Source organism: Bos mutus, chromosome 11 (assembly GCF_027580195.1).
Source record: "Bos mutus isolate GX-2022 chromosome 11, NWIPB_WYAK_1.1, whole genome shotgun sequence".
Taxonomy (NCBI): domain Eukaryota; kingdom Metazoa; phylum Chordata; class Mammalia; order Artiodactyla; family Bovidae; genus Bos; species Bos mutus.
In genome coordinates this window covers 49,847,996-49,861,922 of record NC_091627.1, presented here as the reverse complement: position 1 = coordinate 49,861,922, position 13,927 = coordinate 49,847,996, and the positions used below count along the sequence as shown (strand labels likewise).

General features: G+C 35.5%; 1 non-coding gene across 1 annotated transcript; it reads right to left on the bottom strand.

Annotated features, from left to right (window-relative positions):
- Positions 1-292: 292 nt before the first annotated feature.
- Positions 293-401, bottom strand: LOC138990094 (U6 spliceosomal RNA). Its single transcript, XR_011466261.1, has one exon. It is a non-coding gene; the product is annotated as a U6 spliceosomal RNA (small nuclear RNA).
- Positions 402-13,927: the final 13,526 nt, after the last annotated feature.

Here is a 13,927-nt window from a genome sequence, read left to right as displayed (position 1 = left end):
TGATGGACAGGGAGGCCTGGCGTGCTGCAATTCATGGGGTCTCAAAGAGTCATTCACGACTAAGTGACTGAACTGAACTGATGTCTTCTTAGAATAAATGTCTGTTTAGTTCTTTTGCCCACTTTTTGATTGTGTTGTTCATTTTTCTGGTATGGAGCTACATGAGCTACTTGTATATTTTGGAGATTAACTCTTTGTCAGTTGTTTCATTGGCTATTATTTTCTTCTATTCTAAAGGCTACCTTTTCACCTTGCTTATAGTTTCCTTAATTGTGCAAAAGCTTTTAAGTTTAAAAATATGATATACTTTATGAATTTGCATATCATCCTTGCACAAGGGGCATGCTAAACTTCTCTGTATTGTTCCAGTTTTTCAGTATATGTGCTGCTGAAGTGAGCACTATATCTCTGCTTTTAAATATGTTGTCTAGGTTTGCCGTAGCTTTTCTTCTAAGGAGCAAGCATCTTTTAATTTCATGGCTGTAGTCCCCATCCACAGTGATTTTGGAGCAAGTGTCTTTTAATTTCATGGCTGTAGTATCTTTTCAAAATGATTTTTGAGCCCAGGAAAATAAAAAGTCTATCCTGTTTATATTGTTTCCCCATCTATTTGCCATGAAATGATGGGACTTGATGCCATGATCTTAGTTATTAAATGCTGAGTTTTAAACCAGCTTTTTCCCTATACTTTTTCATCTTCATCAAGAAGCTCTTTGGGTCCTCTTTGCTTTCTGCTGATAAGGGTGGTGTCATCTGCATATCTGAGATTATTGATATTTTTCCTGACAATCTTGATTCCAGCTTGTGCTTCACCTAGTCTAGCATTTCTCATGATGTACTCTGCATATAAGCTAAATAAGCAGGGTGACACTATACAGCCTTGACGTAGTCTTTTCCCAAATTTGAACCAATCTGTTGTTCCATGTCTGGTTCTGACTGTTGCTTTTTGACCTGCATACAAGTTTCTTAGGAGGCAGATAAACTGGTATGATTTTCCATCTCTTTAAGGATTTTTCACAGTTTGTTGTGACCCACATACTCAAAGGCTATATAGCATAGTCAGTGAAGCAGAAGTAGATGTTTTTCTGGAATTTCCTTCTTTTTCTATGAGCCCACTGACGTTGGCAATGTGATCACTGTCCCCTCTGCCTTTTCTAATCCTACTTGTACATATGGAACTTCTCAGTTCACATATTTTTGAAGTCTAAGTTTAAGAATTTTGAGCATTACCTTGCTAGAATGTGGAATGAATGCAATTGTGTAGTAGTTTGAACATTCTTTGGCATTGCCCTTCTTTGGGATTGTAATGAAAACTGACATTTTCCAATTCTGTGGCCACTGCTGAGTTCTCCCAATTTGTTGGCATATTGAGTTCAGCACTTTAACAGCAACAACTTTCAGGATTTGACACAGCTCAGCAGGAATTCCATCACCTCCACTAACTTTGTTCATAGTAATGCTTCCTAAGGCCCTCTTGACTTCACTTTCCAGGATGTCTGGCTCTAGATGAGTGACCACACCATTGTGGTTATCTGGGTCATTAACCTTTTTTGGTGTAGTTCTATGTATTCTTGCCACCTCTTCTTAATATCTTGTGCTTTTGTTAGGTCCTCCCCTTCTTGAATTTCTTTTTCTTGGGGATGGTTTTGTTCACCACCTCCTGTACAATGTTACGGACCTCTGTCCACAGTTCTTCAGGTACTCTGTCCATCAGACCTAATCCTTTGAATCTGTTTGTCACTTGTACTGTATAATCATAAGGGATTTTATTTAGGTCATACCTGAATGGCCCAGTGGTTTTTCTTACTTTCTTCTATGTAAGCCTGAATTTTGCAATAGGGAGCTCATTATCTGAATGACAGTCAGCACCCAGTCTTGTCTTTGCTGTCTATTATATAGCTTCTCCATCTTCAGCTGCAAATAACATAATTAATCTGATTTCGATACTGACCATCTGATGATGTTCATGTGCAGAGTCATCTCTTGTGTTGTTGGAAGAGGGTGTTTGCTATGACCAGTGTATTCTCTTAGCAAAACTCTGTTAGCCTTTGCCTTGCTTCATTGTGTACTGTAAGACCAAACTTGCCTGTTACTCCAGGTATCTCTTGACTTTCTACTTTTGCTTTCTAGTCCCCTATGATGAAAGGACTTTTTTTTGGTGTTAGTTCTAGGAGGTCTTATAAGTCTTCATAGAACCATCCCACTTCAGCTTCTTTGGCATTAATTGCTGGGGCATAGATTTGGATTACTGTGATGTTGAATGGTTTGCCTTGGCAATGAACCAAGGTCATTCTGCCATTTTTGAGATTGCACCCAAGTACTGCATTTCAGACTCTTTTGTTGACTATGAGGGCTATTCCATTTCTTGTAAGGGATTGTTGCCCACAGTATGATATATAATGGTCATCCAAATTTAATTTGCCCATTCCTGTCCATTTTATTTCAAGAATTCCTAAAATGTCAATGTTTAATCTTACTCTCTCCTGTTTGACAACTTCCATGTTATTACCTTGATTCATGGTCCTAATATTCAAGGTTCCTATGCAATATTGTTCTTTACAGCATTGGACTTTGCTTTCACCACCAGACACATCCACAACTGGTAGTGTTTCTGCTTGGGCTCCGCCTCTTTATTCTTTCTGGAGCTGTTTTTTCAGATCCTCCCCAGTAGTGTATTGGACACCTGTAGTCCTGAAGATTCATCTTTCAGTGTCATATCTTTTTGCCTTTTCATACTGTTCATGGGGGAGCAGAGACATTACTTTGCCAACAAAGGTCCGTCTAGTCAAGGCTATGGTTTTTCCAGTACTCATTTATGGATGTGAGAGTTGGACTGTGAAGAAAGCTGAGTGCCAAAGAATTGATGCTTTTGAACTGTGGTGTTGGAGAAGACTCTGGAGAGTCCCTTGGACTGCAAGGAGGTCCAACCAGTCCATTCTAAAAGAGATCATTCCTGGGTGTTCTTTCAAAGCACTGATGCTAAAGCTAAAACTCCAGTACTTTGGCCACCTCATGTGAAGAGTTGACTCATTGGAAAAGAGTCTGATGCTGGGAGGGATTGGGGGCAGGAGTTGAAGGGGATGACAGAGGATGAGATGGCTGGATGGCATCACCAACTTGATGGACATGAGTTTGAGTAAACTCCGGGAGTTGGTGATGAACAGAGAGGCCTGGCATGCTGCAGTTCATGGGGTTGCAAAGAGTCGGACACGACTGAGCAACTGAACTGAACTGAGCTGATGGAGTTCTCAAGGTAATAATGCTGAAGCAGTTTGTCATTCCCTTCTCCAATGAACCACATTTTGTCAGAATTCTCCACCATGACTCATCCGTTTTGGGTAGCCCTACATGGTATGGGTCATAGTTTCATTGAGTTACAGAAGGTTGTGATTATTGTGATCATTTTGGTTAGTTTTCTGTGATTGTGGTTTTCATTCTGTCTGCCCTCTGATGGATAGGACTAAGAGGCTTGTGCAAGCTTTCTAATGAGAGGGACTTCTGTGGGGAAAGCTGGGTCTTTCTTTGGTGGGCAAGGCCAAGTTCAATAAATCTGTAATCCAATTTTCTGCTAATGGAAAGGGCTATGCTCACTCCCTGTAGTTTGTTCTGAGGCAGCCCAGTCCTAGAATCTGTAGTCTCTATGGTAAGTCTATCATCTCTATGATAGGCCTAACGGCAACTTCCTCCAAGACAACCTATGCCAACACACTGCACATCCCAGGACCACTTCTGCCAGTGACTCTGACCCTTCTTTTCCTACGTAAAAGTGCTTTCCACTACATTTTAGGAAATCACAAGGATCATCCTCAATTTCCATGTCCATTTGTTGAGAATGCCCTATGGAGTTTTCTACATACCTTAGTTGAGTATATGCATACATAGAAATCTCCATATGACATTCTCAACGAACAGTAGAAATGTTTCACCCTGGCTTAGTAACAGTAGTGAGCCATTATTATTGATGTTGATTAGTCTCTAAGTCTGTGTCCAACTGTTTTGTGACCCCATGGACTGTAGCCCAGCCTGCCAGTTTCTTCTGTCCATGGGATGTCCCAGATGAGAATACTGGAATGGGTTGCCATTTCTAGGTGGTCTTTCTTGCCAGGGATCACCTAGAAATGGCAACCCATTCCAGTCTCCTGCATTGGCAGGCTGATTCTTTACCACTGAGCCATCTGGAAAGCCCCAGGAAACCATAACACCTAAATCTAAAGGAGAACGAGAGAGAGTGGTCATCAAATAGGGAAGATTAGCTGGTTAGAACAGCATGACAGAAGGGTAGCCTGTGGAAGAGAGTGCAGCCAATCCATAATGATATCAAAAGGAGAAAAACACCAAGAGAATGAATACCCTAACTCCTTTCACCTTTTATTCTTAATATCTTGTAGGTTCCTCCCATTGGCTAACCTGTCAGAAGTCAGAGGTCAAGGGATCCCGTCAAGTCCATAGAGATCTAAACTGGGAGCAAAATAGAATAAGATGTAAAAGGATGGAAATATATCTAGATGGAAAACAAGAAGATATCCAGTACATTTACATCAATAAAATGTGTACAGTGTCATTATAATGTACCATATTTGGAAAGAAAAAGTACTTTTAGAAATGTCCTATGTATCATCATCAACCCCTGGTGGTGTTTTATGCTGACTGTAGCTTAATTATCTGGTAACTTGAGGATATGTGTGAGAGTACTATTTTTTTTTAGATATTCAGGAACTACTTACAGAGCAATGAGCAAGTAGTACTTAGACAACAAGGTGAAAGATAAAGGGTGTGTTATTTTAAGCCCAGAGGCTTAATCCTGTGGGGAAACTGACATATGCCTAAAACATAGGCATTAAAATCTCTGCAAGGATGAGGGAGACAGGATACTTAGCTCCCTGACAGACACTGGTGTATGATCTACTGGTGAAGACAAATGAGTCTTCCTAAGATGTAGGGAAAAAAGAAAAAAGAAAAAACAAAACCTCTCCAGGAATCAAGATAAAGACCCTGGCCATTGGAAGTTGGCCAGATCACATGAAGTTTGAAGAATGGGGATAGGACATTCTGGTGTTTGCTGCTCTGGCTGACATGCCACAAGTACACAATCACCAGTTACAGAGTTGAACATGTATGTATTGCTTGAGATTTAAAATTAGCTTTAGAGAATATGGGTATTGAATAAATTCTTAAAAGTCCTATCTAATTGTAGTGACAGAAAACATCATAATGTCTATTATTATTTGAGGCAATTAGAAAAAAAATGTTTTGCAATTATTTGATTCATGTTTCTTTTCAATGTTTTGGACAGTTTCTAATTTTAAAATAAACACATTCAGAAGCATCATTTTCTGTATTTTGACACATTGGACTTAAACAATCTGTTTACCAATGTGCCTGGAAGAAACTGGTGTTATGAAAACCTCAGAACAAAAGTCTCTTTGAAATCTCCATGCATCAATCTGAATTGATGGAAATGCCTTTGATTAGGAATTGTTGGCTCTGTTGTGTTTTCATGTGTTTGTTATAAATGCAGGCACATGAATGCCTATTCCCATAAAATTGTACACTTGATTATCACACTGTAATAAGGCTTCTCCATGCTCAGCACAAACTCAGATAGGGCTCATGGGCATCCTTGCTCCTTATACCCTCACCTCCATGTGGATAAATGTATGACATGTTTCATCATGTCATCATAAGACTAGAGTGTGTTTAATTCTTCCTTTGCATGTTTAAATGTTTGTGTTTAGACTCTTAAATTATTGTAGTAAGTTTGATTCTGTGTTTGTTTTAAAAAAGGCACAAATGAGTTGAAAATCATACTGTTAGTCAAACACTCGATAAATATGTATGGAATGCAAGTTATGGGATACCTTGGGATGAACAAAAAGGGTGAAGATCTCTGACCTGCTGCTTACATTTAAGCAGTGAGAATAAACCAACAAATCATAAATACATATAATATGTCAGAAGGTGCTAGAGAAAAATGAGAAAGGAGAGCAAAGTAAGCAAGGTTGGAAATGCTGGCATCAGAGAGTAGAGTAGTATTGAGAGATCAAAGTAGGCCTTATAGAAAAGAAAAATTGTGCAAAGACATTAAGAAAGTGAGGAAGTTAGGCTTGTGGTCATATGAGGCAAAATCATTTCAGACAGAGGTAGTAAATAGTGCAAAGATTGAAGACAGGCATAAATTAAAAATATATATATATATATATATATAAATTCTCTAGTTGAAAGGATCATTCCAGTTCTCTTTAAGAAGAGACTATGAGAGTCAAAGGCAGAAGCATGTGAGCTAGTTAAAAAGTGATTGAAATAATCTAAAAAGATGCTGAGAACTTTGATTAATTTAAAATAAATGTTGATTTCTAGGGGGAAAAATAAGGACAATTTTTCCATGAGTCAGTTCAGTTAACTAGTCCTAATATAAATTTAGCATAATAGCATCAGCTAATGTTGATCTCATTCATTGACTGGGGTTTATAAAATGGAATCAAAGCTCTGAATGCCTCATCCAGCACCCAAGATAGAAAAGTGTGATGGTGGCTGTTTTTCATCAGGGTATGGTAGTAAGAATTACCTAATTAGTAACTTAGAGTGGATTTTGCAAATTAATGAACTTCATTTTGAAACAAAGTAATTAAGTATACAATATGGGTCTATTCTTATCTCTGAAACTGAGAAACAAACTCTGCAATCATGCATAGAAATCTTTCCAGCACTTTTCTGAGAAATTTTTTTTTTTCTTTTTGAGTTTTCTTTTTGTCACTGCTTTGATGAAGGGTTGTCCAACTTGCTAGTGTGTGTTGAGGGAAGGAAAGACAGACTCTCAATTACTAAGAAGTACATTTTGGCTTCATAAGAATTCTTTCTCAGTGGGAAGGTACTTTGTATCTTCAACAGAAAACACATTTTATTTATCAGCTTCCATGGGCTATTTATATTAAAAAATTACTAAGTATTCACAAAGAAATTGTCAGTTCTTAAAAGAAAAAATATTGAATATGTCCTGCTCTGTGACCCAAATTCAATTAACTCCTAAAAGTAAAAACAAAAAATTCATCTAAATGAAAAGCCTCCCAAATAATTCTTAAATCTTAAATCATCTCAGTGATTTCAGAATATTTAGAAAATGATATCAATGCTTAAAATCATTATAAAAGCTTAAACACTGTGGCTAAGTGTACATAGAGAAAAATTTATAAGGATAAGAGTTTTCCTACTAAAAGATAATGAATATAAATGAATTATAAGATTATTCAAGAGATCATATTAAAAGATAAAACAAAACCTGTATAAAACAGGAGGAAGAAAACAGAAATTAGTCCCACAAATAAATTAATTAAAAATATAAAGCTAAGTCCTAAAATAAAATTTTAACAGACAAATGAAGCACATATGCCACTAATTATTCTAACTAAAAAATTGCATGTGGATGGAATAAAATTACACAAAATTAGAAAATCATAAGTGAGAAAAGAATTATAATAGCAACTATTGATAAATTAGAATAAATATAGAGATTGTGTTTTATAATTAGGCTAACATTTTTCAAAATCTGAATTACATGGAATACTTTCTAGAAATATAGAGAAAACTTTTTGATAAAAATCCTGAAATATCCAATAATTATGAAAGTAATTAAGAAAGTTGCCAAATAACTAATTTCCTCCTCCACAAAGGATAGGCCAACATAATTTCATGTGGAAAGTAGTTCATATTCCATTTAGAATAAACACAGATATACAGAAAGAAAAATTTTCTCAATTTCTTTTACACCAGCTAGCATAACACTTAAGTCTAAGCCTAGCGTAATAATAAACCAACATCAATATCATCTGTACCTATAGTTAGATAATCCATTAACATAAAATGGTTAGGATTAAACCGAACTGATGAGCCCACCACAATACTTCACTGAAAACTCAACATTTTACTGAGGGAAATAAAATAGGAATTTTGCAAATGAAGAGATAAATAGTACATTCCTGTGGGAGTGCCCACTATAAAAATGGTGTTGGGTTTTCTTATATTTTACTATAAAAACAACTGGGGACTTTACCCCAAATAATTATGAAATATTTATAAGTACAAATGCATGAGAACTGTCAGAAAATATTTGAAATAAAAAAATTATAAAGAGTAAATGCTAGCTTTCCAAGGTATCAAAATATGATTTGAAGCCACAATAAATGTATAGGAAGGAATACTGTTGGTGCTAAAGTAAACAGGTGGATCAGTGATTCAGAAGTGAAAATAAAAATACAAAAAAACAGATTTATATTTATGTAAACTTTACTGCATAAAGTAAATAGAATTTAAAATTAGGGGTTAAAAAAGGAGTTATTCAATAAATAGTCACAAGATTTTTGGCTTGGTATTTTTGGGGAGAAAGCACAATTGATCCTGATTATTTATATTACCTTTGAATATGTTTGAATTTAATATAGATTTAAACATGAAATAAAAATATACATATATTAAAATATTTAGATGAATAACTAAAATCATAGATTCTAATCCATAAAGGGGAAGATTAATAGACTTTCATTATTAAAAAATTTTTACATGGGGAATATATATAATGTACAAGGTAAAAACAGGACATATCACAATCTTGTAAAAAATTTGCTATATGTTTCATAATCAGGTAATTCATATTTTATTTAAATATTTGCAATACTTTCTCTCCTATGTCTCCCACATACTTGGAGAAAAATTCCCTAAGCAGTACACTGTGGAGTCTTGATGTCTCATGTTGAATTTATAGATGGCCTGAGATCATCAATTTGAACACTGGGCAGGGTATGGAGTATCTGACTGCAATGGGCCTCGTGTTTCACCCCACTGTGCCGTGAGTATTGTGATCTCTTTGTGAGGCATGATGTGAAAAAGATTACAGAAAACTGAAAACTTTAGGATTGGATAAAAGTCTTTAAACACAGCCTGCGATGTGTAGATTTAAGAAACACATGATCTCAAACTGAAGAAGATACAAACAGAAAGATGTCTCATGTCTATGAACTGGGAGAATTAATATTGTTAACATCTTCATACTAGCTAAAATGACCTACAAATCAATGCAATTTCTATCAAGATTCCAATAGTGGAGGTTGAGATCAAGATGAGTTGCTGTAGAAAGATCCTGAACCCACCTCCTCCCATGGACATTTTAAGCTACATCTACATATAAAGTAATTTCTTCTGAAGAAAAACTGAGTGTTAATTGAACACCTTCTATGCAACAAACCATGGAGGGATTACATAGAGATAAAGATGGATAGTGATGGAGACACAAACTTGATGGTAACCCCATGCCTGTGACAGCAACCTGCAGTATGAAGTGGTATCACTGAGAGACTTTCACACAGACTCATCTGCCTTGAGGTACAGCAAAAACTCAGCAGTTTACAGAGCACCTAGTCTACATGTTAAGGAAATCCATTTACTAAACCTAGAGCATCTGCCAAGCAGATTTGGGAAATATCTGGAACTCTCCCTGGGGTTGGGGCAGTGCAGAAAAGTACTTTTTATTGCATTCTTTCACCTTGAAAGCAGAGTCAGGAACACCATCTAGGCACTCTACCAGCCTGACAGGCTGCCCCAGAACACCCCAGGCTCATATTATACACTAACTATAGCAGTCCAGGTGTAGCATGCCCTGGGATCCCCTAGCACACACCAACTCCAGTTCCAGCTGGCCTGTCAAAGCTGCCTAACACCCACAGTCTACACAGGCGATGCTCCTACACAAAGCCACAGCTTCAAGACCTGGGGCAGTGGCTGTTTTGCCTAATCTGTACAAACATGGAAATTAAAACAAAATGAAGAGACAGAAAAATATGTTCCAAATGAAAGAACACAATGAAACCTCCAGGTGGAGGGTGGGGAGGAAAACAATGAAAAAGAGATAAGTAATTTACTTCATAGAGAGTTCAGAGTAATGATCATAAAGATGCTGATCAAATTTGGAAAAAGAATGAAAAAACACAGAACATCAACAAAGAGTTAGAAAATATAAGAATATTTATATTCTTACATAAATAAAATATAAGAAAATATAAATACAATATAAGAAAGAATCTGTGAAACTGGACCTTATCCCACTCCATAAATAAGTATCAATTCAAAATAGATTAAAGATATAAATGTAGACCTGAAACTGTAAACTTCCTAGAAGAAAATGTAGGAAAAAACTTCTTGATATTGGTTAATAGTATTTGTATATAATGTCAAATGTATAGGCAAGAAAAACAAAAATAGACAAGTGGGGATTCATCAAACTAAAAATATTTGCACAGCAAAAGGAAGAATCAACAGAGTGATGAGGCAACCTATGGGAGAAATTAACTGTAAACTATGCATCTAAAAAGAGGTTAGAATCCAAAATTAATAAGAAATTCAAACAACTTAAGAACAAAAAAATAGGTAACCTTCTAAAAAATGGGCAATGTCTCTCAATGGATGTTTTTCAAAACAAAACATACCAGTGCTCAATATCATTAATCATCAGGTCAATGTACATCAAGGAGCTTCCCTCATGGTTCAGATGGTAAAGAATCTGCTGGCAATGCAGGAGGCCCAGGTTAGATTCCTGGGTCAGGAAGATCCCCTGGAGAAGAGAATGGTTACCCACTCTAGTGATCTTGCCTGGAGAATTCCACAGAGGAGCCTGGTGGGTTATACAGTTCATGGGGTTGCAAAGAGTCAGACATGATTGAGCAACTAAATGTATATAAAACCACAAAGATATATCATTACACATATGTTAGAATATTTTATTGAAAAGACAACAGGTAACAAATGTTGGCAGACATGTGGAGAAAAAGAACCTCCATGCACTGTTAGTGAGAATGAAAATTAGTATAGCCACTATGAAAATCAATATTGGAGGTTTCTCAAAAAAAAAATCTTGATATATCCAAAACACTCCAAAATCAGTATCTTGAAATCAGAACTCCCTTGTTCCTTCCAGCATTATTTATAATAGCTAAGTTATAGAATTCAATGTAAGTGTCCATCTAAGGATAAGTGGATAAAGCATACATATATAATGTATACTGTGTATGTATATAATATGTAATATATATATAGCATATATAAAAAAATATTATTTAGTCATAAAAACAAGGAAATCCTGTCACCTCTGGAAACATGGATGAATCTGGAGGATTTATGCTAAGCAAAATAACCTAGGTGCAGAAAAACAAATACTACATGTTCTACTTATAAGTGGCATATAAAAAAATCAAACTCATAGAAGCAGAAAATAGAAGTATGAGTTTTTGGTGCTGGGAGTATGAGGAAATGAGATATTGGTCAAAAAGTGCAATATTTCAGTTAGTTAATAATTAATAACTCTAGAGATCTAATATATAACATTATGCCTACTATTAATAATGTACTGAATACTAGGAATATGCTAAGAGAATTTGTTTCAGGTTATCTTACCAGAGAAAATACTATGTGAGGAGATGATATTTTAGTTGGATTGTAGTAGTCATTTCACAATGTAGAAACTTATATCAAAACATCGTATCGTACACTTTACCTGTTTCCACATTTTATTTTTTTCCCTTGTCTTGAGATGATGTAGCTTGTGCCAATTTCTGAATCAAAATGAGCCAATCAACTTCTTGCAAAATTTGTAATTGAGAAATATATTTTAAGTCAACAAGAATTTTCAAGGGCTCACAAGCTATATGACCATGTGGAGATGGAACCAAAATTGACATCTTGGCAACCCCAATGGTAAAAGAACTGAAGAGTTAGTGCAGTTTGGTGGAAAAGCTCAAGACTCTGGAGCTAGATTGCCTAGTTTTTAATTGAACCTCTACCACTTATAAGTGTAACCTTGAATAAGTTACTTGACTTCTCCATGCCTGTTTTCTTGTCTTTGAAGTGACGATCATAATAATTCCTACCTCTTTGGATAGTAGTAAGGATTAATATGGTGGACTTTGTGGTGGCTCAGACAGTAAAGCATCTGTCTACAATGTGAGAGACCTGAGTTCGATCCTTGGATCGGGAAGTTCCCTAGAGAAGGAAATGGCAACCCACTCCAGAACTCTTGCCTAGAAAATCCCATGGACGGAGGAGCCTGGTGTCCATGGGGTCGCAAAGAGTTGGACACGACTGAGCAATTAAATAAGAACTTAAAACTGCCTAGCAATTTTATAACTATTATAAAAATATTTCTACTGTTATTTTGCTCTTGTTAACATTGTAGATAGAGGAACAACAACCCACCAAGGAAACTTACTTGCAGAGAGAAAAAAATGAAAAGATAAACAAAGTAAGGGACTCATATAGTATGAAAGAAATTTTTAAAGTCTTAATTCTACTGTGTGGACAGTGAGGCAATAGGATTTTATATAGAGTGTTTCTCTATTAAATAACAATTTCTCCCTGTTTTCCCACTGTTCACAGAACACCCTCTGAGCCACGTTGATTAGGCTTCTATTTCTTGAAATGAAGAACGCAAATTTACAAACCAATTTACAAAATATGAATCCTCTCATCCATCCTAAATGCATGTGCACAGCAAAGGAAGGACAATATACAGACTAAAGATTTTCAATCGAAGCAATGAAAAATTTAAATATTTTACTTTTCAGGTAGCAGTTTGAAACAACACTGAGCATAATACTTAGGTTAATTAGGAGAGTGGGAAATTGACCCATTCATACACTGACTTCACCTCATATAATTCTACATGTGGGGAATCATTCTAGGGGGTCAGATGCTCGGACGCCAAGCAATGACATTCACCAAAGCATCATTTAAAAAGTATAACAATAAACTGAATAAAAATACAACATATAATTAGGAAAATTAATCATAATTAGTTATTCAATTAATATTTTGCAGCTTTTAAATATATTCTTATTTATAAGTAATATTTTTTCAAGGGAAAATCTGATCTTGCAAAACCTCATGGATAGATTATCTAACCTCATTAGATTTTCCTAAATATTATTTTGTGAACACACACGGATTGGTGTGTATGTATAAACACATGTATGCATATATGAATCTGTATATCCACATGTAAATATGTAGACTTTTGAGTGTGTGCACAAGTGTATATTTACAATGAAAACAATTCTATGAGTGTGTATTCCAGAGGTAGGGAAATGGCAGCCTTTAGTCTAGATCAAGCCTACTCTCTGTTTTTGAAAATAAAACTATTGGAACATATCCATGTCTATTTGTTTATTTATTATCTTTGGCGGTTTTGTACTTTGGTGGCATAGTTAAATGGTTGAGATTAAGACTGTATGACCTGTAAAACCTAAAATATTTGCCATCTGACACTTGGTAGAAAATGTTTGCCAATTTCTGGTAAAAAAACAAAATGTTCGGACTTAATATGGTGATGTGGTTTCAGATGATTAACATATTTTCTTCTTATTTATGTGTAAGACAATTACATATGTGGATAAATTCCACTGCTAATTATTTTCAAATGGAAACAATTAACTAGCTAAGTTCCATTCATTTAAAATGGGAAAGACTTTGCTGAAGTTTAATTTTTGCAAAGCTGAAAAAATTTATACTTGGTTTTGTGCATATACTAATGTACATTTGTCTTGGAACTGTATAACTTGTCATGTAATCCTCAGTAACAACAACAAAAACTTTATGATTCCAGATAAAGGTATTCAATGCAAGTAGTATTTGCAACTAATTCATGAGAGTGTTGAATATTGAATGAATAGAAGATATGTTACTTCGGGTCTATTTATTAAAATATTTTTGCTCTCAAATTGCCTTATTTGGATTGTCCTAATGCTTGTGCAGGCAGATGCCTCTAAAGTCAAGATGTGTTTGAGATTACTATCTATAGAAGCTCTCTTTTTGAAGAGATTAGGATCCTTTCCAGAAACCAAAAGATTTGAGATGGCAACTAGAAGAGTGTCATGTTATAGCACTGCTTGGC